The sequence below is a fragment of the Schistocerca cancellata genome, chromosome 11 (assembly GCF_023864275.1).
Source record: "Schistocerca cancellata isolate TAMUIC-IGC-003103 chromosome 11, iqSchCanc2.1, whole genome shotgun sequence".
NCBI lineage: Eukaryota > Metazoa > Arthropoda > Insecta > Orthoptera > Acrididae > Schistocerca > Schistocerca cancellata.
This window is the reverse complement of record NC_064636.1, coordinates 17,842,489-17,869,576: the sequence shown is the minus strand read 5'-3', so window position 1 is coordinate 17,869,576 and position 27,088 is coordinate 17,842,489. Positions and strand designations below refer to the sequence as shown.

Here is a 27,088-nt window from a genome sequence, read left to right as displayed (position 1 = left end):
CATAAACAGCCAATTAAGAAATGCTTATCGATTAGGAAATGCAATATGATGGACATCTGAGGAAGAAGTATTTGCTTTATCCTTGTATAGTCCCCGACTATACAAATATTTGTCAGTTCATTTTTATCTTTCTTCTGTGTGAGGCATCTGAAATCTCTGTTGTCTTCTATGCCTTTTGAACCAGGATTGAATACTTGTGTGATGAATGTAATAAAAGCAGAAGTTGAGGCGATGAACAACAGTGAGAAATATTGTGCTTTGTTGTTCGATGAAATGTCTTTGTAGAGAGGGTTGTATTATGATGCAAGCAAACAAGAAATTCAGGGTTTCAAGATTTAGGGAGGTCAAATGTACTACAAGCAAATCGTGCATTAGTTTCATGGTAAGAGGCATACATAAAAGCTGGAAGTAGATTGTTGCTTATTACTTCACTCAGAACTCGAATTTCAAATATCACTTTAAAAAGTCTTATTACCTATGTCATAATGCAATTGCAAGAAATAGGTCTAAAGGTAGTTTGTACAGTTTGTGACCAGAATGCATCCAACCAGAGAGCACTGAAGAAATTCTGCTGTGAGAAATCTACTGAGGCCAGTTTTGAATTTATCAGAGGGCTTTTCTTCTGGATCAGCAGAAGATGTTTAAGAGATTGCCAAATTACAGAGGAATCATTTTAGAATTTAAGGGTTCTTTTACTAAAATGAAAGTCAAGGTAGCTGCAGCCCAGCTTAGTCATATAGTTGCTGCAGTTATTGAAACTTATGTTGCATTTAATATTTACCTGCTGAGGCAATATACACTGCGCATTTGTTGTAAACATGAAATGTTTATTTGATTTACTGCACAGTTCCCATTACTATCCACAGGATGTCAAATCTTACAAGTGGGCGCTCTCTGCAGAGTCCCCACATATTGAAATGTGGTACAGTCTGTTAAAGGATATGGAAAATTGGAAAGTGTTGGAGCAAGGAACAGGAAGAGATAGACAAAAATGTTCAGTTGCATAAGTGGGTGTCAGACTGTAATAATATCACTGATGGTTCGTTTGAAATAGATTAAAAAAAACTTGCTTTAATTTTTTAAGCATGAGGGCTTTCAATCAAGACTCACTCAAGAATTTATTTTGTTGAATGAGGCAGCTTGATGTGACAAACACAAACCCAACTTGCTTTCAGTTCAAAGCAGCAATGAAAACAGTTGTACTCAATAACCATGTCCATGCCTATAAATTCACTAGGTAATTGTGAGGATAATAGATGCATGCCATTAAGCAATTTTTGGTAGCAGGTGATGACAGCTTTCTTGGCTTCGCAGTAGACCATTCCATTATTGATCGAAGTGCTTTATACAGTGCCCTTCCTGATAATGAAGCTGCTGGTTGTGGTGGTGAAGGGGCTGATGTAATAAATGATAGATAAGCACTAGCATATGTAGCTGGTTGCATTCCACGAAACATGGATTTAACACCTGAAAAAACTCTGTTCTCACCGGGTCGACCGAAGTGTCTGATCCCACCCGTCAGCTTTGGCCCGTGACCTAAGATTGTTGTGGTGTGTGACGACGTTGAGCTTGGCTTGTGAGTGTGGCGTGTTTGTAGGTGTCATTGTGTTGCTGTTCGTGGGGCCCTCTGGTGGTGTGTTTAGGGGTTTCGTGTTGTGTGGTGTATTGGGTTCAGTTTGGTGTTACTGCTTGTTCTGGGTGGTTCTAGTTTTGGCTATGTGTGGAGATGAATTGTTTTCAGTGAGTTAACGATTTAGTGTTTGTTGTGTGAAACTTTTTGTAGTGCTGTTCGCTGTAGGTCGTGTGTTAATTTGAGTAAATTAATTTGTTGTTGCTCTTGTTAGGTATGGATATGACTGATAAAATTAACAGTGTGCATTTGCATGCTGAAATGGGGGTGAGTCCGATGGTGTTGATTAAATTTCTGCAGTTGTTTGACTTGTTGGCAGAGGTTGTGCTGTTTGTGGTCATGACATGAAATTGGCAAAAGTTCCAGCGTCTCGGACGAGGGACGGTTATATCTGACAGTGCCATAGGGATAACCTATGGCGCTCCATATGTCATGGTTCCTGGTTCGAGAAGTCTAGGTTGGGCATGTATAAATCAGTTTTTGTGCACATGAGACTGGTTTGAATGAGAGGAGTGTGCTTGACTGGTTTTCGTTTCATCGTGAAGTGTCTTCGGAGTTTATTAGGGGTAAGTTGGGTGGGCCTGGGGTTGTAGTGGAGGTGGATGAGTCGCAGTTTGGGAAAAGGAAGTATGGGAGGGGTAAGTCTGTGGTTGGTGTCTGGGTGTGGGGGGCTGTTGTATCGGGGGGGGGGGGGGTTCAGAATGTGTTTTTAGGGTTGTGGAGGGGTTGACTAAGAGGGAATTACTGGGGTTAATTGAGGAGTTTGTAGAACCGGGGTCTACCGTAGTTTCTGATGCTTTTTCTTCTTGTAGGGGGTTGGGTGAGAGGGGGTTCAATCATTTAATAGTGAAGCATAGTTTGGAGTTTAAAAATTATGAAACAGGGGCTTGTACGAATACCATAGAGGGGATGTGGGGGGCTGTTAAGTCAGTTCTTGGGAGGGGAAAGAGGTGCTCTTCTAACCTTCAGTCTCATTTAGATGAGTACTGTTGGCGGAAGAGCGTACCTGTGGCTATCAGTAAGATGTGCAGGCCGAAGGTGGTTGGTTAGGGTGGTTTGTGTGTGTGGGTGGGTGGCTGCGGCTCGGGGGGTGGGGGCGTGTTTAGTTGTTGGCAGTGTTTGGGGAGGGGGGTGTTGGTTTGTGATTTGGTTGTGGAGGATCTATTTTGTTGCAGTTTTTGTTGAGTTGTAATGGTTGTAATGTGTGATTGAGGTTTTTTTTTTTTTATTTATTTATTTTGGGGGGAGGTTGGGTTGGGGGGTGGGGTGTGGTGTGGGTGGGTTGGGTCTTTCTTTTGGTTGTGTATTTTTGTGTTTTTGTGTGTGTGTGTGTGTGTGTGTGTGTAGAGAGAGAGAGAGAGAGAGAGAGAGAGAGAGAGAGAGAGATATTGTGGTTGCGTACCTATGTTGCAGTGCCGGAATTTTGCTGTGGCAAGTTTTTATTTTTCATTTTTTAGTGTATTTGTTGTGTGTTGTAGTGGCTGGTGGGGTTGTGGTATTGGTGATTTGGTATTGTGTGTTGGTTTGTAGGTATGTAGTTGAACGGAAGTTTATGATTCCAATGTGTGGTCATCTGTGGGTGTTTTGGTATTGGGAGTCGCTGTTGACCTATGTGGGTGAAGGAAACTGTTCAATTCCAATGGTGGTTGTAGCTGTGGGTGTTCTGGTATCGGGAGTCACTGTTGATGTATGTTGGTGAAGGGAACTGTTCGATTCAAAGGTGTGGTCGTTGTTGTGGGTGGTTTGGTATCGGGAGCTGCTGTTGACCTACATAGGTGAAGGGAAGTGTTCGATTCCAATGTCTGGTTGTGGCTGTGGGTGTTCTGGTATCAGGAGCTGCTGTTTAGCTATATAGGTCAAGGGAAGTGTCCGATTCCAGAGGATATTTGGGGAGATTTGTGTTGTCAGTTTTTTTTCGTCGTCTTGTGTGGTTTGGTAAGGTGGTGTGTGTCTAAATTTGTTTGTATTTAGTTTGTCCCCACCCAAAAACCCCCATTTTCCCACGCTTGCCCTGTTAGTTTGGTTAGGTTTTTTGTGGAAGGTGAGTGTGTTGGTTTTTCGATGTACTTTCATGTTTGTTGTCATGTTTACATAATGATGTCATAGGCGCCATATTGGAGTAGTAGTGGATGGTCGTTTCCGCCATATTTGTGATATCATGGGTCAAAGCAAACGGGTAGAGTCGGACGTTTCCCCACAGAACATCATTTATTTCCAAGTTTCAAGTGTATGCTAGTGTAAGCTTAATGTCCTTTATAGCAAATGTTCATAGTTGCATGCATTTTTAGATAAATGTGGACATCAAGAAAAACTGGATAATATATTTTATTCGCTGTTTGAGTTTCCAGAGGAAATAACATTTTGCAAAGTCCATTTTTGTGAACAGTACATTTTAAGAAAATGTGTACTTCTTTTGATTTAAAAGTATGTGAGAGATTGGAAACACACCATCGGTAATAAAAGACTTAATGTTGATAAAAACAAAATTAGTAAAAGGTTTAAAACTGTACGATAGTTACAAGAAAATTTTTATTGTGTGCTTGAGACATAAAAAGTAAGTTTTGTTTTCATTTCTATCCACCTTTCCTATTATTGGTACTTAATATTGATGTCTTTTTTGTGTTGAAGCAATTACAATCGTAAGGTGCAGCAACATTTTTAAAAAAGTTAATAGTCAGTAGTGAAAGTTTCCTGGGCAATTACTGTTTTTAATATTCTTCATTAATTAACAGTGTGATAAAGATTTCTTAATTGTACTTCTTTAACTGCTGATTATTCTCTTAATAATAGTTTTATCTCCATTGGCCCCACAGCTCGTAAGACATAAATGTAGGACATTATTCAGGAATATTTGTAGTCCAGTTTAGCTGCTACAGTTTTATTTAGCTTGTGACATTTATTTAGACTATAAGCTTACTGTCAGTATCAAGTGTTGCGTCTAGTAGTTATGATGCACAAAAGTCCTCAAAAATAGACTTGTAACCTAACAAACATATACTGATTTCTATCAACATATAAAAGCTCCAGGATGTTTTGTGCATCATAAGAACTAGACGCAACACTTGAAACTGACAGTAAGTCGAAACAAGCTTGCAGTGTAACTAACTGAAGCTAAATAAAATTGTTGCAGCTAAATTGGACTATAAATATTCATGAATAATGGATTTGTCACTGCTGTATTGCAATGTGCTATAGCTGTGTTTAAATTATTTTATTATGATGTTAGTCAAAATAATTACATAGCACGCCCAGAAAACTGATATAAGAAAATTACAAGCCAAAAAAAACCTGCAATGTACATAAGCTAGGAGGGATGCAACCCACAATGTTTGTCCTTTTGTAGTTCATCTCCGTACTACTAGAGGTGCTGCTATCAGTCTGTTTTTCCCTCTTTTAACACGGGAGTCGCGCTTCTCTTTTATTCTTGTTTTGTGGCCTTCCCACTGCCTCAGGATATGATCACTATCAATCAGTAGTTGTCGCACAACTTTGTGCCGTAGTGATTTGCAAATGTTCATTGTCAACTGTGCAGTGTACTATAAGCAGGTGTTGATCGGTGAGCTGTACTGTTGCTGCCTGTGTTTTGTTGCGTTATTTTCACTGTGATTTTTTCGAAAATGAGTGGTGATGCGGTTGCTGGCCCATTGTGGATGTTACATTCTACTCTAGTTCAGAAAAGGGACCCGATTATCAGGACCTGGTGAAAGCTCAAAACATGTTTATGTTACCTGCACTGCATGCTCACGAGACTTAGCTATCACTGTCTGTCACATTAAGCCACGTCACGTCAAGTCAAGTCACTCATATTGCTATTCTCAACTGTTCTTTTCGTGGGAATTGCGATAATCGCAAGGTGATTCTCAATTGTTTTCACGCGCGAAGTGCACATACACAATGGGGTAGCTTATATGCTTTGATGCTGGAGTCCACATTTGTACAAAGTACAAAAATGGCCTCATTGAACTCAAATGGCAGCTTTTAGGGATTGTTTGTTTATTAGATGAGAGAGCCAGAAGTACAAAACAACACAAAGAAAGTGCGTGGGTCCGAAAAAAAAATGTCATTTTGTGATACAGAAGGGAAATTACACATGTCATACAAGGAGCCTGAAGAAAAGGAATCTACATTTCGTATTTTGGAAAGAGAAAGCAACAGTTTTTTTTCCATTTGTTACGTCAAACTGCACCCAGTATTATTTAAAGGAACACAGTGTTAGAAGCTGCCATCGCATCCAGCGAAAATTATATCTCCCTCAATACGTTTTCCTTCAAGATACAGTTTCTCTTTAAATGTTTTTACTTGGCTTTTAGTAGTTCAAGTGCCTTATTTGCACTTGGTTAGCTAGTGAAATCACATAAGTTTTGACCACTAACGCTTCCAAAAATGTCTCTCACACAACTCAGAGTTGCTTAACAATAAACAGGCCTGCCACAAATACATATTTAAACAAACAACTTGCAGCATATGAAGGTTTCAGTGCATTCCTTTATGTAACACTAAAAATACCTGACAACATACAAATAAATTCCACTTACTAATCAATCTTATTCTACCCACAGTACTTTTTTCACTTCAAGTTGCCACCATGTTGCAATCCATTTCATTGTAAAATATTAAGTGCGGTGGCAGTATCTATAAAAATTCGCTTTATAAATGTAGTAGAGGTCAAGTAATTTAGTACACTTGTGTCATACAATTCAGACTGCTGTCTTACTGCTTTAATTAATCTGTTGTCATTTATTTTATATTTTAACAAAAGAAACAACGAAAGGGAACCATTTATAGCAAATAAGGAACAACTAACAACTGATATCAGCCACAAAGACCACAACAAAACGAAATATGGGCATCTCGTCATGGCCGTGTATAGGGAGGGAATTAGCTTGTGGGTCACATGATCAGCAGCTAACAACAAATGTCAAAACTTTCCACCATGGAACCGTTGACGGTGCTGTGACATGATGTGACGGGACAGCCAGTGCTGATGCTGCCACTGAAATGCATTGCAGAATGTTTCGTCGGGACAGGACATGACAGGATGAGACGTGACGTAATGCCCAGTGGGAATTGGCCTTCCCAGTACATGAAGGCAGAGCTTGCTACACTCTCACCCTGCAGTAAAACACCTGCTCTCGGTATTGTGAGAGATACTAATATTGCACAAAAATTTGCACTGGACTGGCAACTAAACTTAACCTTGACCAAAACCAACTTTTGCCACACGGCAGTAGCCGAGCGGTGTAAGGCGCTGCAGTCGTGGACTGTGCGGCTGGTCCCAGCGGGGGTTCGAGTCTACCTTCGGGCATGGGTGTGTGTGTCTGTCCTTAGGATAATTTAGGTTAGGTAGTATGTAAGCTTAAGGACTGATGACCTTAGCAGTTAAGTCCCATAAGATTTCACACATTTAACCCTTTCAGACCCTGTGGTTACAATTGTGTACATTAATTTTCATGTCGTCTTAACTGCAATAGAAATATTTTTCCTGAATTTGGAGCTGATGTACACATTTGTGAATGCTCACTCTTTTCACCATGCACAAGTGCTGCCATCTATTGTGCAGCACTATAAACATATCAACAGATTAATGTAGCAGTGCAGAGCAGTTTGTGACCTTGAAAGTACCTTGTAGTCTTTGGTAAGCTATAACACACAGTATGGTTGAGTACCAGTGTTGTTGTTTTGCATGAACATCGTAGAATGTTCGATTTATTTATTACAACAATCAATATTTCAAAATCATTTGTTTTAGTCAACAAAAAGAAGTGATGTTTTTCTGTGTGCACAGTTGTAGCCATGAGGTCTCAAGAACAATGTTTTACATAACTTTGAGTATCTTGTGTTTCCTTCATATGAAGTGCTTGTTGGAACAGCTTCTTTTTATCCTGACAATTGTATGAGTTTTGACTGGGATTTATTCAAAACATATGACATATGTTGTATTACTAGGTATTGTTATGAGCAACAATTAGGAAAATAGACATAGCATTGAAGCTCCAGTTGATGACAAGGTCTACTGCAAACTATTATTTTAGGGAAATACCACTACTTATATTATTATTAGTGAATATTTCAGTTCTATTGATCATGTCGAAGAAACAGTATTTCAACATTGAGCGAGATGCAGATGCCATTTTAGAAATGCTGCTGAATGGAGAGATGCCAGATATCGATTTATCATCGGATGAAAAATCATTTCCTGATGTAGAATCCTACTGTACTCCAAGAGAGAAGGAAGTCAGGGTGGGGGCTGACAAAATAAACAGGGGAGAAACCAATGATGAGTCAACTGCAAATAATGAAAGTGGTGTGTGCAGTGACAATGATAACAACGATAGTGATATTCAAGACAGTGATCCACTTACAAACAATGAGCTCAGTGATGTAAAATACATTTTGTCAGAAAAAAAAAGACATCAAGTGGCGTCATCATCCTCTCTCTATACTGGATTCGTATTATTCGTATGTATTGAAGAACAGGAAATAATTTCTCGTTCAACTTATTTAAGCAAGTACAATACCAATGATCTGTTCAGTACCATGGCTGATATGACAAACCTATATGACTTGCAGAGTGGAACAATTAGCAATTTCAAACAAACTACACCAGCGGAACTCCAAATCTTGTTTGGGCTTCATATAATTATCGGAACTCTAAAATTTACTAGAGTCCGAATTTATTGGAACACAACATTGAAAATGCAATTATTCTTGGACAGTATGCCCAGAAATAGATTCTTCCAACTGAGAACAAATTTACACCTTGTCAACAACATGGCTATACCAGCAGACAATAAAGACAAGTTTTATAAAGTTCGGCCTATATATACTGCCATCTGTAACAGGATACCTCGAATAGAAAACGAGGCTGACCATCTGCCACACCTCCAGATACACCTGTTCAAAGATGACGAGGCCTCCTGAAGAGATTCAGTTTGATGCAACACAACAAAAATGGCTCTGAGCACTATGGGACTCAACTGCTGAGGTCATTAGTCCCCTAGAACTTAGAACTAGTTAAACCTAACTAACCTAAGGACATCACAAACATCCATGCCCGAGGCAGGATTCGAACCTGCGACCGTAGCGGCCTTGCGGTTCCAGACTGCAGCGCCTTTAACCGCACGGCCACTTCGGCCGGCTGCAACACAACACTTGCCTCTTCATGAAAGTGGTGCACTGCCTACCAGGCGCAAATTTCCGGGATGCAAGGGATGTTCATGAATAAAATGTGAAAAATGTAATGTACATCTTTGTTTATCAAAGGAAAAAAACTGTTTCTGTTCATTTCATGTCAATTAGAACCACATAATGAACATAATTCCTGACTCATTCCATTTTAATTAAAACTGTGGTGAATTTTGCATGTATTTTGTGTGTAAATGATTTCAAATTTATGTGTAATGTTTAAATAAATTAGTTTTGTCTGCTACGATTTCAGTGTTGATTGAGACCCAGTGTACACAAATGTGTACAAAATTTTTTTCGAAAATGGTAACATATCTTTTTATAAATGTTGCTTCTAAAATCATTAAAAAATCATCCAAGTCCATTGCAGTATTTAAAAAAAAATTTCCTTCCTCCAGAAAAAATTCGGGTCTGAAAGGTTTAAATCAACTTTTCATGCAATGTGATGGCAGCTCATAACTTTACGCGAAAATAAGAGAGAAACATATGGTGCTTCAAGATCGTAAAATTCTTGTAAAATACAGATTCCCCTTCCTCCAGCTCCTTGTATAATGTGTGAAATTCCCTTCTGTAATGACATTTTTCGTATCCACATTCTTTTTGCGTTGTTTTCCACTTCTGTCTTCCTTCTCAAATATACAAGCTGTTCCGGCAAGCTGCATTTTGCATGTAACAACAGTTGAAAATCATCTTTCGTACACCACAAGTCCCACGAAAAAGCAGTTGAGGACAGCAGTGCAAATTGGAGTGATAAGACTTGAAGTTCAGGGACATTACGGACAGTGTGAATATTCCCTGATGGGACGTGACGATGCCATCACACCAGCGTGAATTGGCCTTAATAGCCGTGGTTTCACAGAGCAAATGTATCACTCCGCTGCTCGCCCGCCGTGTCATTCTCGCCCGCCGTGCCAACATGTCTGGACGTCAGAAGGGAAGACGAGGAGAACAAGTTGCCGCAATCGTTAGCCTCCTGGGCCAAGCGCTTGGACTGGACAGCAAGCAGAAGAGGAAGAAACCGCTACAGTGCTTCCGCTGTCAGAAGTTGGGGCACTTCGCCGCGGATTGCACGGGAGTACTCGCGTGTTTGAAGTGTGCAAAGCCGCACCTCACCCGCGGCTGTAAGAAGCCGAGGGAAGCCGCTGCAAAATGTTGCAATTGCGGCGGTTCGCACGCCGCCAATCACCGTGGCTGCAGTTACCTCAAGAGCCATGGCCGCGGGAAGGAGCGGGACACACACCGACGGCGAACCGCTGCGCAAGAAGAGGTGACGAGGAATCGAGAAGCGGTAATTTCTCTGCCCGCGCATCACGCCACTGGCACTTCTGCCGGTGCTGGCGCGAGTGGAGGGCTGTGCTGCTGCAATCCCAACAGCATTCACAAGATCGACGATGCTGTCGCCAACGCAGTTGCTGCTCTCAAATCTGCCACGACAGGTGAGAGGGCCGCATTTCGTGCCGAGGCGGACGAGGGACGCCTCCAGCTCGCGCAGCTTCGCGAGTTGCTGGCCTGTAAGACTCGCAAGGGGCGAGAAGTTACGACTGCCACCGTCGCCACGCAGACGGACGCTCTCCCGGCTCCTGTGGTAACGCAGGGCGCTGTGGGGGCGCCCACGGAGGTGGCGAATGAGACGTCTGCCCCCTCCTCGAAGGAGGAGGGCCAGCGGAATCAAGATTCCGAACCAGCTCCACCAGCAATACGAGATGACGTGACCGAGGGCATCGAGACGCCCGCCCGCCCTTCCGAGGACAAGGCGGGACTGCCGCTGCTGGGAGACGAAGTCACAACTGCTGCGCCCGTCCAAGAACAGGACACAGAAGAGGCAGTCCACACGCCGCCAGCAGAGACAGAGATCACTGTGCCAGAACTGCTGAAGATGGTCGCAAAATCATTGCGTGACAAGACGTTCGCGCATCACAATACCCCGTACCCTTTTACCGCCTCCAGTGTTCCTAAACCACCTCTACCCCATAAGCCTTATGATTTCGGTTGGGCAATTGCAAATCTGTCCGCCATCATTCCTAAGAGGGATTTGGACCTTATAGCGTCCCCAGTGCCATATTACGAAAAGACAATATTTATAAAGAAGACATTCATAATTTGTAAGAGATTTTTTTTTCATGTAGCCGTAACATAAGAATTTCTCTGTCCAAGTTTCAAATGCAAAGAAATAATTTATGACAAGATACACTCTTTTGTTAATTTTTTAGTCGTCTTCATTACTTCTTCTCTTGTTTTTCTTGTGTGTCGATGGACATCTTGCGTGTGCTGACAAATGTAAGCATATTTGTATGAGTTAAGCATATAATATACTGATTTAATATTATTGTGCACTTTTAATTTGTAAGAGGTGATCCCGATTTCATGTCCGCCTTCCTTGAATTAACCTGCATTCAAGTAATTTACAGCTCAACAATTGCAGCGGCCGATGCAGCCAACGACGCCATTACGTGGCGATACTAACTTATGAAAAAAATTAGCGGAAGCTGAAAACTCGCCCGCTATTAGCATAATATTAATTTTTCTCCACAGCCGCCCGACGTTGCAGAAAATACTTAGCTTTAAGATTCTTATTTTCAGTACCATAGCCGAGACCCAGAGCCAGCACTCTGACTACAATACAATGGTTAACGGAGGTAAGAAAGCTCTCGCGCGTGTGTGGGCCGCAATTGTAACTAATAACTAAAGATCTTATGCTTTAAGGTGAACAGACTAGCCGAGGAAATTAATATGAAAAGTTTAATACATTGTACAACTTATATGCTCATGTTTTAAGATTCAACGAGTCTAACATTCATTAACGTAACGAATAATTTGAAATTAATATTGTTAAAAAGGAGAACTTCAGGAAAGCATTTAACCGTAAAAATCAAAATTAAATGGAATATCACTTTTATTAAGGCCCACCACGTAAGTCGGCAACAATCAAAAAATAATAATAGTAACAATAATATACATATATTAAATTACGACGGCCGAAGTTACGCGAGATTGGCGCCCAACGTGGGGCCCGATTAATATGATTCTATTGTACTGAATGTAATTATGTATGTGTCTAATTGTTGTAAAATATTAATGCTTGTATGAATTCTTTTACATGTACAACAACAAAACCACACCCTGAGGAGATCTGGAGAGGAAAAAGAGTAGAAAAGAAAAAGGATTGCGAGAAAGAAAAATAAGTAAGGTAAGGCCTATTGTGCAAGCCTCCTGTGTAGCTCTGTGCGGAATATCGAACCCATGTGCACATGAGATACCTTCGGTGTTTTGTTTATTTATATGTTTATTTTTTAGAGGGGATAATTATTCGTGTGTGTATCAGTGTTAAAGATTTGTCAGTGGCTTAAAGTGAATTTAGTATGGGTGAGATAGGACAATCAAAAGCATCCGTACCAGAAGAACAGAATTCTGTTAATATGGAAAGTGAGGATCATTTGCAAAACGTAAACGAATCCCAAACCACCGCCTCCGGTAACATAATTTCCGGAGCGGGGGGCGAGGATCTGTGGACGGTGAATGACGCTCCACAGCAGAATGGGAATAGAGTAACAACTCCACTGCCTGGGCAGGGGGGCCAATCGAGTGCTAGATTAAGCGGGACACCAGTATGCTCACCGATTGCAGACCCATTTGCAGAATTTCTGCGCAGGTTAGAAGAAAGAGATAGGGAAAGAGATCAGAAACTGGCTCAGATGCTCTATGAGCAAGAGCAACAAAGAGAACAGAAAGAAAGGGAAAAAGAAAGAATGTCAGAACAGAGGGAAAAACAAAGAGACGAAAAACTGGCTCAGATGATGCATGAGCAGGAGAAAAAATTAACGCAAAAGCTCATTGAGCAAGAGCTGCGCAGTGAAGCAAAACTAGACAGTATCCAAAGCGAACTAGCCGAGATGCGGGACGCGTGCAAAGAAATACCCGATCTTGTGCAAAGCTTAGCCGGCGAAATGCAAAAATTACAGATATCGCAGGCTAGGCTTGAAGATAATGTCCAGACTTTAACCAACCGCGTAGATAATGTGGAGATAGATGCACGGAAAAGTATTGACGCATATTTGGAAGTGCAAGCTCAAAAAGTAGAAAAAGAATTAAATGAATGGCTAGAAGTAAAGGATCGCGAGATATCTGCAAAGATTGAAAGCGACGTAAAAACAGCTGTAGAACAAGCGACGGCGGCCGCGAGTGTAAATATTGACGCTAGCGCTGCCGCACTAAATGCCGAATTAACACAGGTCAAGTCCCGTGTGACAACGGAGTTACCAAATTGGCAACAGGAGGTCGCGCGAAGACTGTCTGCGTTGGAAAGCAATGTAAACAGTGGCGGACAGATCATGAATCCGACTCCGCGCAGTGATTACTATAATAACGCTGACGGTAGGCAGGGTACGAGTGCGCAACCGCAACCTAATGCGAATTATGAGCACGAACAACATGCGATACCGTGCAGCGCACATCACGAAGTGATGAATGTCCCAGAATGTAGAAATCAGACGTGCAAAAAAGAGGACAATGTAATAAAACACAGGGCATTCCAACCCTTCAATTGCGAAAAGCGAAATGTCCACCCTGTTGTATTTATTAAGAGCTTCAGGAATGTGTTTCCCAGGACATGGACGGAAAGACAAAGAATACAGTTCGTGGTCTCCTTTATTCAAGGTGACGAGGCACTGTGGGCCACCGACGTGTCCGAAAAATGTCTAACGATGCAACAGTTTGAAGGTGCTTTCTTGCAAAAATTCTGGTCCGATAGCATCCAAGAAAGACTACGAAAGGAGTTATACAGTCCAGAAATGTACAATCCTAAGATGGGAACGTTACGCAAATATTTCGAAAAGTATATAAACAAAACCAGGTACTGGGACGAGCCAATGTCCGATCGTGACATAATCAGATTTATAAAAATGAAGTTGCCCAGTGAAATTAAAAGATATTTCATCAATGTGCCGGAATACGATATAGAACAATTCATGGAAATAGTGGATTCTGTTGACTTATTGATCGAAGATACGAAAACCGAAAACAAGTGGAACTATGCAGGCTGTAATCAACAAAAAGCCGATTACAATAGCAGCCACAGTAACGGTAGTAACAACGGGAGTAAGCAAGAGCACCGGCAACAGAATCGAGGCACAAACAGTGGCAATGGTTATAACGGCAACGGTTATAATCGTCAAAATCGAAAGAGACATCATGATGGACGCATGAGTAATGGATATAATGGTAACGGCAATCCGCAATGGCGGAATAACCGAAACCAGTGGCGTGGTTGTAATGAACCGACACCACAGTGGCAACAAAACACAGCGCCACAATGGAACGCCAACCCAGGTCCATCACAGAGCATGTCAGGAAGTTACAACCGACCACCGCAAAACCAGAGCCATACACAATATCAAATTACACCATCGAGGAGGCAGGGTGGCCAACCCAACAGTAGCAACAACAACAACCAGAACCACAATGTGAGGTTAGTGGAAGTGACAGACAACTGTCAACCCACTAATGCTCATCCGTTAAACTAAAGACAGCCACAATACGCTCTCCGTTGTTGGCTGCAGGATGGTGTAGTGAGGGCAAATTCACGGATGACAGCCATAAACTTTGTATGCTGAGATACAATGAAGGAACAAAAATAGAAAAGGAACTTGTAGACATACCGCAGAAATGCAACCGAACCGACAAAAGTGTTGTGCAGGCTATATTGCAAGCAGATATGTATGGAGCACCAATACACATAATAGTCGATACCGGTGCGTCAACCAATGTCATGAGTGCAAATTTTTACAAGTACTTGAGTCAAAATAATAGAATACCAGTATTGCCAGTGAAGAATTGTCGTGTTACAGGTGCAATAGGTGCACAATCTCATATCATAAAGCACCAGGTGCAAGTCGAGTTTACGGTAGGAAATGAAGCAATGAAAAGCTCGTTCCTAGTAGTTAAGGGATTAGGTGTTGCTTGCATCCTGGGGATGGAATTTTTACGCCAGAGGGACGCTAAAATCAACCTCTTGTGCGGGGAAGTAAGCCTTATGAATGAGGACAGACGTGTAATTTTGCCATTGTTGAGGACACGGAAAGTGCACGGTAAATATTGCCGGAACTTTCAGTCGAGATTCGAAGGAATGCAGGTAATGAATTTATATTCTGACTTAAGTACAAGACAAGCATATTATGAAGAATTTATTACTGAAGATAAAGAGGAAAAAAGGAAACTGATAGCCATGAAAGTTAGGGAGTCAGAACATTTGACTGAAGCACAACAAAACGAATTGACTCAGCTACTTACAGATTATGAGAATGTGTTTTCGGAAAAACCCGGTGTTATCGAGGGCTACACCTATGACATCGAAGTGGTACCTCACGATACTTTCTGTCACGCAAACTACACCATCCTGTGGTCAAATAAGGAGGCAATTACGAAGGAAACGAGGAAAATACTTACAAAGACTTAAAGACGTTCGCTCTGTAGAGCAACTTTTACATATGTGAATAATAGGTTAAGTTTAGAGTGTATTATATCTGTGTGCAAATGTTCAGATTTTAGTGTAACATTTAAAGACAATGAGGCACACAAGATTAGTGCGATTCAATTTTTGTAGATGTTAAGGAATAATAGTATTTTTAAACAATTGCATTTTGAAAAAAAGAAAAAATTCAACAGCATGTAACGATGAAAGAATTTTTCATTAGTGTGTCATGAATATTTTTGAACTGTAGTAGTAATGCAACTTATGAAATTTAATATTATAGTGTATAAGTCGTTTCATGTATTTATGTCTATACCGATCCTGAAATATGCTCAATCATAATTTACTTAACATAATGAGTGCAGGGTGTACATCACCCAAGGTACCTCATGTGTTGTGGACAAGGTACAAAGCAAATCAGTAAACGCGACTACCGCCAAGCACTGTTAAAAGATATTGCCATCTGCTAAGGCAGAGATATACACGAATTTATCGTGTAAACAAAAGTCACAAATCAAACACTAATCTAGGAACTTGCACGCTAGGCCTAGATGATAAAATGTGTACAATAATGCGAGAGGCCAAGTTTTGTAAAGTCGAGCCTGGCTCTGGAGGGCAAGTACGCAATGAGTGGGCAGACATGACATGGGGACTTACCTCAGATGAGACGGAAATACAATTGTATAGTCAAAAAATCTGAAGGCAAGTACGACTCTAAGTGGAAAATGAAAAGAGATAATTAGTGCGAGAGACTGGTAAAATCCAGCACGAGCCAAAATCCAGTTCAGACTGAATGAAATACATTAGTGTTTGTGAACTAATCGAAACAGTTACTTTAAGCAGTGTGAAAAACTGTGAAGGTGAAACTGTGATACGGACAGTGAAGTGCTGGTGTTGAACGTTCAACAGCGGTAAAGACGCCAAACGCCAATATTACGCACGAAAAACTGTGAATTTGCTTATAAATGTGAACTGTTAACGTGAAGTGAACCCACAGTAAATATTTTTGGGACAGGCTGTAATTTCAGTGAGTACAACAATGCGAGATTGGAATGCGATGCGTGGACTGTTGCAAGACAGCGACCGCAGAAACGGCGAACGTTTGTGCTAAGCTCGTATTGGGACACTCACCAGTGCCTGCGAGTGCGGCGAAAACATAAATAATTTTATCAAGACCAAAAACTGACGTGTAATGGAAACAGTAGCGCATCAAAATTTCATTCACGGGAGAAGATCCATGTCATGTATTCTGCAAGACAGTGCTAGCTTGACACTCGGAAACTGGCGGAAACTTAACAACTGCCGCACTAATAAATTCTTCTTTCCCACTAGCGTAACCATCTGCAGCGGGAAACAAATATTACGTTGGTTGTGTGTATGTTTCATGTACTACGTCGGAGATGAGTAGCAGAGCTGACTCCTGCCAACAAGAGCGGGGGGCGAATATCATCCCACTCCGCCACGCCCGGCCGAGACAGAAGCGCATCGCCAACCGTGCAGCCGATCAGCTGATTCTGACGTTCCGCGACGGCGAGACACACTCTGGCGTCGGGCGGGCGTTGACCTCTCCGCAGCCGCCGCGAACGCCGAGCACCGAACACACCAACCGACGCCGTCGCGAGCCAAACGTCGCGGCGTAGATCATCAACGACACCGCAGTCAAATGTTATAATGACCTCATTTTTTGCATAGTGCAACAAAAATATTTGTATGCACATCCTGTACCCCAATGACATTCCAGAAACAATTAAGTGAAGGTGACCAAAGCAGTTAGTCTATCGCTCCGCCGAGGTTTTCCCCAGGTTTCCCTACGGCCGCGCCAAATGGGGAGCGAACAGTTGACACCCCTGGGACTTCAAATATTCCGGACTAACTCGTGGTTGTACACCTTGAACTTCATCTGTATTACACCTTGTGTGCAACACATCTCAGTAATTACTACTGTGTAAATATACGATGTGACATATGTAAACTGTGAAAGAAAAATCTGCGTGTGGCCACTGTGGACATGAAAGAGGAAATATTTATGTCAAAAAACATGAACATTTTTTATGACATAAACATTTCGGGGGGCAATATAGCGTCCCCAGTGCCATATTACGAAAAGACAATATTTATAAAGAAGACATTCATAATTTGTAAGAGATTTTTTTTTTCATGTAGCCGTAACATAAGAATTTCTCTGTCCAAGTTTCAAATGCAAAGAAATAATTTATGACAAGATACACTCTTTTGTTAATTTTTTAGTCGTCTTCATTACTTCTTCTCTTGTTTTTCTTGTGTGTCGACGGACATCTTGCGTGTGCTGACAAATGTAAGCATATTTGTATGAGTTAAGCATATAATATACTGATTTAATATTATTGTGCACTTTTAATTTGTAAGAGGTGATCCCGATTTCATGTCCGCCTTCCTTGAATTAACCTGCATTCAAGTAATTTACAGCTCAACAATTGCAGCGGCCGATGCAGCCAACGACGCCATTACGTGGCGATACTAACTTATGAAAAAAATTAGCGGAAGCTGAAAACTCGCCCGCTATTAGCATAATATTAATTTTTCTCCACAGCCGCCCGACGTTGCAGAAAATACTTAGCTTTAAGATTCTTATTTTCAGTACCATAGCCGAGACCCAGAGCCAGCACTCTGACTACAATACAATGGTTAACGGAGGTAAGAAAGCTCTCGCGCGTGTGTGGGCCGCAATTGTAACTAAAAAACTAAAGATCTTATGCTTTAAGGTGAACAGACTAGCCGAGGAAATTAATATGAAAAGTTTAATACATTGTACAACTTATATGCTCATGTTTTAAGATTCAACGAGTCTAACATTCATTAACGTAACGAATAATTTGAAATTAATATTGTTAAAAAGGAGAACTTCAGGAAAGCATTTAACCGTAAAAATCAAAATTAAATGGAATATCACTTTTATTAAGGCCCACCACGTAAGTCGGCAACAATCAAAAAATAATAATAGTAACAATAATATATATATTAAATTACGACGGCCGAAGTTACGCGAGAACCTTATAAAACGCTTCCCTATTTTTACCGATTATGACTGGCAGCGTATAATCGCTGCTATTCCGAGAGTTAAGCAGAAGAAGAACAAACATTCTTCTTCCTCTCGCCGCTAGTTTCCTAGCACTTCTTGTATTTTATCCTGTCGAGCTCAGACAAGTTTTAGCAAACCCTTTTTTATCCCAGCCAATTTTATCTTTATACTTGTGGAGTAAATGTCAAATGACAACAGACTCTGATATTGTAGACCACCTCAGAGGAGGTTGTCCATACTAGAGAGCTGCAGGCAGAGCAAATGTATATTGTGTGTGAACATACTACACAGTTCACATCACGGTGAGCTGTCACGAATATGTCCTGCAGAACATGCAAACGCCTATAGTCAGCAATCAACTATATAGCGTTTCAAAAAGAATAATAATGCCATCACCTTGAAGCAGCAATAGAATCTTTGATTTTTCCCTATTGTCGTGATTTTGCAACTTATATATTACTTTGCACAAACGTCAACTGCTATAGTAAAACAGGTTGTCACAATTTAATGAAAAGTTTATCAACACAAAAAAGGCAAGTTCACACTGAGTGTCACATCATCTTCATGTCAGGATGTATACACGCTGTATGTCACATCATATTGCGTCAATTCTTTTTTCTGTGTGAATTGCGGACTTGTTAGATGCATCCTAACTGTTTTAAATGCAAAATACACATAAGCGGGATTCACACACGCAACTAATGTGGCGCCAAGCATATGGCTTTCTACAGTGACATTGCGAGCTATCATTCACACAGGATGCCACAAATTCTGTGTTGTTGCTCAGCTTTCAATGTGGCGTCCATTGAAACCATATGGGCGAGTATGAATTGTGCAGCTTATGACATTGGGACTGTAACAACATTTAAATGCAAGGAAGACGAAACCTAAATGTAGTATCCGAAAATAGATTTTGCAAAGGGCCACAAACACATTTACAAAATAAATAATACTCGGAGATGAAAATGCTGTTTGCAGTGGCAAACTAACCAACAGCTGGCATGGAAATATCATCAGCAGACACGCTGTGCACCAATATTTTACATCTTATTGTATTCGTTGATGTAGGCTTTTCAAAAAAAAAATATTTTTTAGTGTAACAGCTGTCACATCACAGTCGGTGGCTATTTCCTCCATTGTTGTTTGTTGTGGTCTTCAGTCCAAGAGACTGGTTTGACGCAGCTCTCCATGCTACTCTATCCTGTGCAAGATTCTTCATCTCCCAGTACCTACTGGAACCTACATCCTTCTGAATCTACTTAGTGTATTCACCTCTTGGTCTCCCTCTACGATTTTTACCCTCCACGCTGCCCTCCAGTACTAAATTGGTGATCCATTGATGCCTCAGAACATGTCCTACCAACTGATCCCTTCTCCTAGTCAAGTTGTGCCACAAATTCCTCTTCTCCCCAATCCTATTCAGTACCTCCTCATTAGGTATGTGATCTACCCATCTAATCTTCAGCATTCTTCTGTAGCACCACATGTCAAAAGCTTCTGTTTTCTTGTCTAAAACGATTTATTGTCCACGTTTCACTTCCATACATAGCTACACTCCATACAAATACTTTCAGAAACGACTTCCTAACACTTAAATGTATACTCGATGTTAACAAATTTCTCTTCTTCAGAAACGCTTTCCTTGCCATTGCCAGTCTACATTTTATATCCTCTCTACTTCGACCATCATCAGTTATTTTGCTACCCAAATAGCAAAACTCCTTTACTACTTTAAGTGTCTCATGTCCTAATCTAATTCTGTCAGTGTCACCTGATTTAATTCCACTACATTCCATTATCCTCATTTTTGATTTTGTTGATGTTCATCTCATATCCTACTTTCAATACACTGTCCATTCCATTCAACTCTTCTTCCAGGTCATATGCTCTCTCTGACAGAATTACAATGTCATCGATATACCTGCAAATAATCCACAATTTATTCATTGCTTGGTCTCACAAATCACGAAGTTTATATGGCTCAATTTTTTGGTTGTATATATTAAGTTTATTTATTATTTCATCGAAAAATCTTTTAAAATTGTGGGATAGGTCGTAAGTTTGCAAATATTGCCTTCTCCCCCCCCCCCCCCCCCCCACACACACTGCTGCAGAAAATCAAACATAGGTTGCTGTTCTTTTGTTCCACATGCTGCGAAAGTGCACCTGCCGACCACTATTTTCACTTTTTTATGCAATAAAACAAAAATACACTGAAATCGAATGGAGTACAGCAGCAATTACTTCACGACAACTGCTACAGAATGCTCATGTTTTCGAAATACTGCCACCAGGGAGCAGTGATAAAAGGAAAGTAGCTAGATTTAGATTAGATTAGTACTTGTTCCACAGATCATGAATACGACACTTTGTAATGATGTGGAACGTGTCAGGTTAATAAAAGGTGGCTATACAAGATATTACATTACACAAAATATTACATGACACTCAATTTTGTGGGGGTTGGGGCAATTACCCACTTACTATATCCAAAAATTCATCTAATGAGTAGAAGGAGTTGCCATTAAAAAATTCTTTTAATTTCCTTTTAAATGCTATATGGCTATCTGTCAGACTTTTGATGCTATTAGGTAAGTGACCACAGACTTTGCTGGCAGTATAATTTACCCCCTTCTGAGCCAAAGTTTGATTTAACCTTGAGTAGTGAAGATCATCCTTTCTCCTAGTGTTGTAGCCATGTACACTGCTATTACTTTTGAATTCGTTCGGATTGTTAATAACAAATTTCATAAGTGAGTATATATATTGTGAGCTATAGTAAAGATCTCTAGCTCTTCAAATAAATGTCTGCAGGATGATATTGGATGAGCTCCAGCAATTATTCTGATTACACGCTTTTGTGCAATGAACACTCTTTTACTCAATGACGAGATACCCCAAAATATGATGCCATACGAAAGCAGAGAATGAAAATAGGCGTGGTAAGCTAATTTACTCAGATGCATATCGCCAAAATTTGCAATGACCCTAATAGCATAAGTAACTCAACTCAAACGTTTCAGCAGATCCTCAGTGTATTTTTTCCATTTCAACCCCTCATCAATGCTGCATACACTTACAAATTTTGAATATTCTACCTTAGCTACCGATTTCTGATCGAAGTCTATATTTATTAATCGTGTCATTCCATTTACTGTGTGGAACTGTATATACTGTGTTTTGTCAAAGTTTAATGAGAGCCCGTTTGTAGAGAACCACTTAATGATTTTCTGAAAAACATCATTTACAATTTCACCAGTTAATTCTTGTCTGTCAGGTGTGATAGCCATATTTGTATCGTCGGCAAAAAGTACCAGCTTTGCATCTTCGTGAATATAGAATGGCAAGTCATTAATATATATTAAGAACAGCAGAGGACCCAAGACCGAACCTTGCGGCACCCCATTCTTGGTTGTTCCCCAGTTTGAGAAATCACAAGTTTTTTGCATATTATGTCAACTGATTATTTCAACTTTCTGCACTCTTCCAGTTAGGTATGATTTAAACCATTTGAGCGCTTTCCCATTCATACCACAGTAGTTGAACTTATCTAGAAGTATTCCATGATTAACACAATCAGAAGACTTTGATAGACTACAAAGCATTTAATATTTCACTTGAAAAACCCTTCTGTAAGCCAAACTGACATTTTGTTAAAATTTTATTTTTACAAAGGTGTGAAGCTACTCTACAATACATTACTTTTTCAAGAATTTTGGATAAGGCAGTCAGAAGAGAGATTGGGCGGTAGTTGTTGACATCAGAAGTATCCCCTTTTTTATGCAGTGGTTTAACAATGGCATACTTCAGTCTATCTGCGAAAATGCCCTGCTTCAGAGAGCTATTACGTATGTGGCTAAGAACCTCACTTATTTCTTGGGAACAAGCTTTTATTATCCTGGTGGAAATGCCATCAGTTCCATGTGAGCTTTTATTCTTGAGAGAGTTTATTTCCTAATTTCAGAAGGAGAGGTGGGTGGAATTTCAATTGTGGTGTGGGTAAGGCCTGTTCCATTAACTGCCTTGCTTCTTCTAATGAACATTTAGATCCTATATTCTCTACAACATTTATAAAAATGATTATTCAAAATGTTTTTGACTTCCAGCTTGTTGTTTATCAAGTTTCCATTCGCTTTGATGGTGACACCGTCATCCTGTACTCTTGGTTGCCCTGTCTCCCTTGTAATAATATTCCAAATTGTTTTGATTTTGTTATCTAAGAAACAAAGTACAACCTACAGAGGCGATTTAAAAATTTGCGCCCCTAGGCGCACCATATTTTATGCCCCCCCCCCCCCCCCGTAAAAATATGTTTTAAATAATAACTATTACCCAATCACTTCACAATTGCCTTTTTGAGTGGGAGTGCTGTGAGCTGTTTCCGTACTCAGCTGTTCGTTGTTCGGAAGGACGCGTCAGCCGTCTAATCGCGCTCAATCAAAATGTAATATGCTTCCTGAAATGTACTTGATGTACAGCAGCGGATAAACCAATCTTACAACTGCATTGTGTTGACACATTCTTCTGTCGAAAGACAGCAGGAACGAACACAAGGAAAATAACTTTTCTTTTATTGCCTAAAAATTCAGCAGAGCGTGTAGGAGACAACGGAATTTTGTTATACATTCACTTTTAATATGTTATTTTACGCGAAACCGTTGAAACTGAAAATAAAAAAGTTGTGTTACGATCTAAAAATTGAAGCGAACGTGTCATACATTAGAAATTAATACATACTTTTACAGGGCTGCGTTCAAAATTAAAATTAAACTGTCGTTTTACAATGTAATAACTTGAATGTGTGGCAGATAAAAAAACATGTTCGGTATTAATACGTGAATCTATAGGAAAGCGTAAGAAATGAAAATGAAATAGAGATTCTGGTGCACAAACTAATAACTAAATACAGATGAACAAGCACAGAACTGGATTTGATATTACATAGTTTTATAGACTAGTGTGGAAAAATCAAATTTGTTTTATAATCTAATAGTAAACGTGTAAAGCATTAGGATCTGTGTAGCTAGATGCTGCGTAATAAGTGTACACAATAACTTTAATCAAGACTACCTACAATTTATTTGTTATAGGTGGTATTGCTTTTAATCCATGTAAGAGCTGACAAGTTTTGTACTGCAGCTACTGCTCTCACCATAGCTCTTTCTAACGGTATTTGCAAAGCTTTTATGTATTTATCGACAGAACTGAACTACATTATTTATTAACACTTTTTCAACTGACCGTACTCTCCGATAACGTACATTTCCGCGATAACTACACATTTCAGCAGACGCATCAGTTGTAATATACTACATACAGTATCACTATGACTTGACTACAGCGCCGAGCGGCCTGCGTCATTTGGGTTAATGTTTAGTTTTGTCGGGCGCCTTCGGTCACGTATGCACGTAATCGAAGTTGTAAAATAAACAGGTAATACGTAGTTTGTAAATCCAATGAATGTGCTCTAAGTTATAATAAAAATCACATTATAATCTTAAATTTTAAAACTAGTATGAATAAATAAACAAACCCACCAGTCAGCAAAGTTTGCTTATGGCTTTGACGGCTGATCATATCTTCATAGTTCAGAAGGTTATCAATTAGGAGGTCGGCTTCCATGTGAAGAATGGCCAAGGCGTTCAATCTCTCCTCAAGACAACGTAGAACGTAGGTACTGTTTCAGTTTTTTAAGAGCCGAAAATGAGCGTTCTGCTGAACAATTTGTAAGTGACATACATAGAAATATTCGAAGAGCAATATCAACATTCTGAACCATGGACTGGAACATCTCTTTTCGTAAAAATTTGCTCTTTTCGATTGGTATATCACTAATCTCAGAAGATTTCAAAAGTTCCACGAAATGTATACATTCACTAGGGAAGATAGGCTCTAAATCTGCGTTGTATGACGCTTGGAGTTTTGCTGCATGTTCAGCAACATCGTCATGTGAACTGTCCGTAAGGATACTGAAAACTATGAAGTGTAATATCTCTTTATATTTGATGAATTATTCTGATACAATTCTACCCTTGAATGACGTTTACTAATTTTCTATCTTCATACTCGCAGAATCCATGCGAAAAGTAGTTCATGCAATAGCTATGCCATGAGCGCATAAGTATTCTTTGTAGTACTCTCTCTGGTGGTTGTTAGAAAAAAAAGAGAGGGAGCTTCCGAGATTGTCTTCGTGCCGATTAGCCTGAGCTTGGTTCGGAAGAACTGTAATCTGATTATTGAGATTTATCACAGAAGATAACTGATACGAACTGTACGATTAAAAAGGAAATATATATAGATTGCTCCTTCATACAAAATGTGTGTATTTGACATTTGGGAATTAATGATATTTATCGATATATTGCGTAGTTGTTAATCAGAAGGGAACTTCCGAAAGACTGGATACGAACCTGCATTTAATAATCCAAGAGCTCCATTACTTCTTCGGAAGGTTACACTTCATCAAAGCCAAATATCCGCTTGATCTGAGGTTTCCCGACTGATTAACGCTCCCAAAATTACGAGGCATTTTATTTGTACAGATTAGCAGACTGCCGCAAAGCACGAGCCTGCAGAGAAGAAGAATCATCGGCTGATTTCATTCTAACAAGTAAAATTTCTGAATCATTCTGAGTGACTGAGCTATGATTGTGTTTCCTATCATGAATGATTCATTGCTCGAACGAATTGAGAGCTACATAATCACGTAGATAGGAGGAAAAATTACAGAAGGAATCCAACAGTGTTCTATAGCTTTCCTTCCCCCTCACTAATTCGGCGTACAAGTTATCTAGTACTGGGAGAAATGTTTCGAATCTAAATTTTCCCCTTCCAGTCAGAAAAACTTCTTCAAAGTTTGCTTCTTTGTCATCGTGAAGTTTGCGTTTTCGTGATCTTTTATAGGTGCTTTCATAGTTTATATCAGTCACAATCTCCATGAATTTATTTTCATAATAGTCGAACATGCCACGAATTGATGCAATAAATCCCGCAAGTGATTCATGTAATTCATGCACCATTTTAGTACCAATATTTACACTTTACAGTTTCAGATTTACACTATTAAATCTCTGGAGTATGTCCTTCCAACGACAAAGAGAATTACAAAATTACTTGTATTTGCAAAGGAGACGACTTACCTTACTCGTCGTCGGTGTTGCCATCATGTGAAGGTCCATTATGGTGGTCTGGATGGATAATTTGTGAGAGTCGAACCATGTATTCCTCCTCATACTCGTTCGTTTTCAGCAGTCCGCAGTGATATTGTAACGGTATTTCAGCATCGAAACTGTTCTTGCGAAGTTTTACACACTTCGCACCACCACAGTATACACAGTCCCTTCTTTCCTCGTCCAGTAGTACTCCACACATGCGACAAAAAAGTCGAACAATTTTCTACGCTGTACAACATGGAATTAGATTTTTCAGTGTGAGAGAATCCACCGAAGAAACGTCAATAACACCAGACATCCCACTCATTAACGACATAAATTGCTGGGATTCCCTAGTAACTCACAAATAATTCGCGGAGGTATGTAATTTACAGCAACTAAGGGAACGACGGAAAACCTAAAAATGACGATCACAAATAATTCATCATAACGCCCGCCACCAGAGTCGCATGATCGATTTGCGATCGCACGTTAGATATATATCGTTTGGACCCCGTGACTTCGATAGGTAATCATTCTTGGAAATTACCGCTGAGTTAATTCAAAAGAGCTGAAGACTCTTTTTGCACAAGTGGTTTTTCAAATGTGTTATTGGCGATATGTGTGAGGGTATTGGTAACGCCCTCCCAGTTTTGATATAGACTTACATATGCTTCCTCTCTTGCTGACCAACGTGTTTTTGATAAAATTTTTAGCGTTTTGCTTCATGGTTTCATGGGAGAAGTTTATCCCAGTGCTGTGTAGAAGCAGAGAAAAAATGATAAATGTTTTGCAGTACATTAAAAAATGGACATGCTTCCCGACAGCAGCTCGCAGCACTATAATCCGTTCATCATAAGAATAAACCTGATGTAAACGAACACAAACGCCATGACTCTTGACTGGTCAGAAACCGTAGCACACGTACACTGGTGTTGTTACGCTCTTAGAAGTAGGTCCTACCTATGTATTAGATGTTGTATTACTAAGTTACGCTAAATGGAACTTTGATATTCAAATGTAAGAACAGCCATCAACATTTCTTGTAATCACGCTTCAGCTACGTAGTTTTTATTTCAAAAATCGTGTACAGTTACAGCTTCTGCAGCGATGTGCTTCTGTGGGGCTGCTTTCTGTTCCGTAGTGAAACACGCGGCGTGGATCACGGTTTAAAAGTGCCGAGAAATAGCTGTTCTTAATTTTTTTTTATATAAATTTATGGGGATAAGCAGCTTTGAAGCTTTCCCAGCGTTGTATATAATGCAGTTGAATATAATGAGTCACATTGAACATGAAGCGCAGTCGGTAGCGTAGTGGAATGTTCTTTAAATGCGGATATTCGTGCGTTGTTTCCAATCTCCCTCGTATCGTTTTTTTTTTTTCCTCGTTCAATTTGAAATATCTACATCTCGTAATTATAAAACTTATCATTTTTATGAATAATGTACGTCTTCTTGTTTCTAATTATCTATTGGACGCGAAATTCCTGTTTCCATTTCTAATACAAATTCTTAATTATCGATGTTTTATGAAAGACTGCTCGTAAAAGTTGTTTAAATTAAAAAAAACATAATTTAAGTTTTTAAGGCAAAAATAAA

At 40.0% G+C, this 27,088-nt stretch overlaps 1 protein-coding gene across 1 annotated transcript in view; it reads right to left on the bottom strand.

The window, feature by feature from the left end:
- The window catches only part of LOC126108445 (probable ATP-dependent RNA helicase DDX60), a 204,753-nt gene extending 179,927 nt beyond the window's left edge, over window positions 1-24,826 (bottom strand). The window contains exon 1 of the mRNA XM_049913659.1: window positions 24,750-24,826. The gene's annotated coding sequence lies outside the window, so the exon portion shown is untranslated. The remainder of the gene's footprint in view (window positions 1-24,749) is intronic.
- Window positions 24,827-27,088: the final 2,262 nt, after the last annotated feature.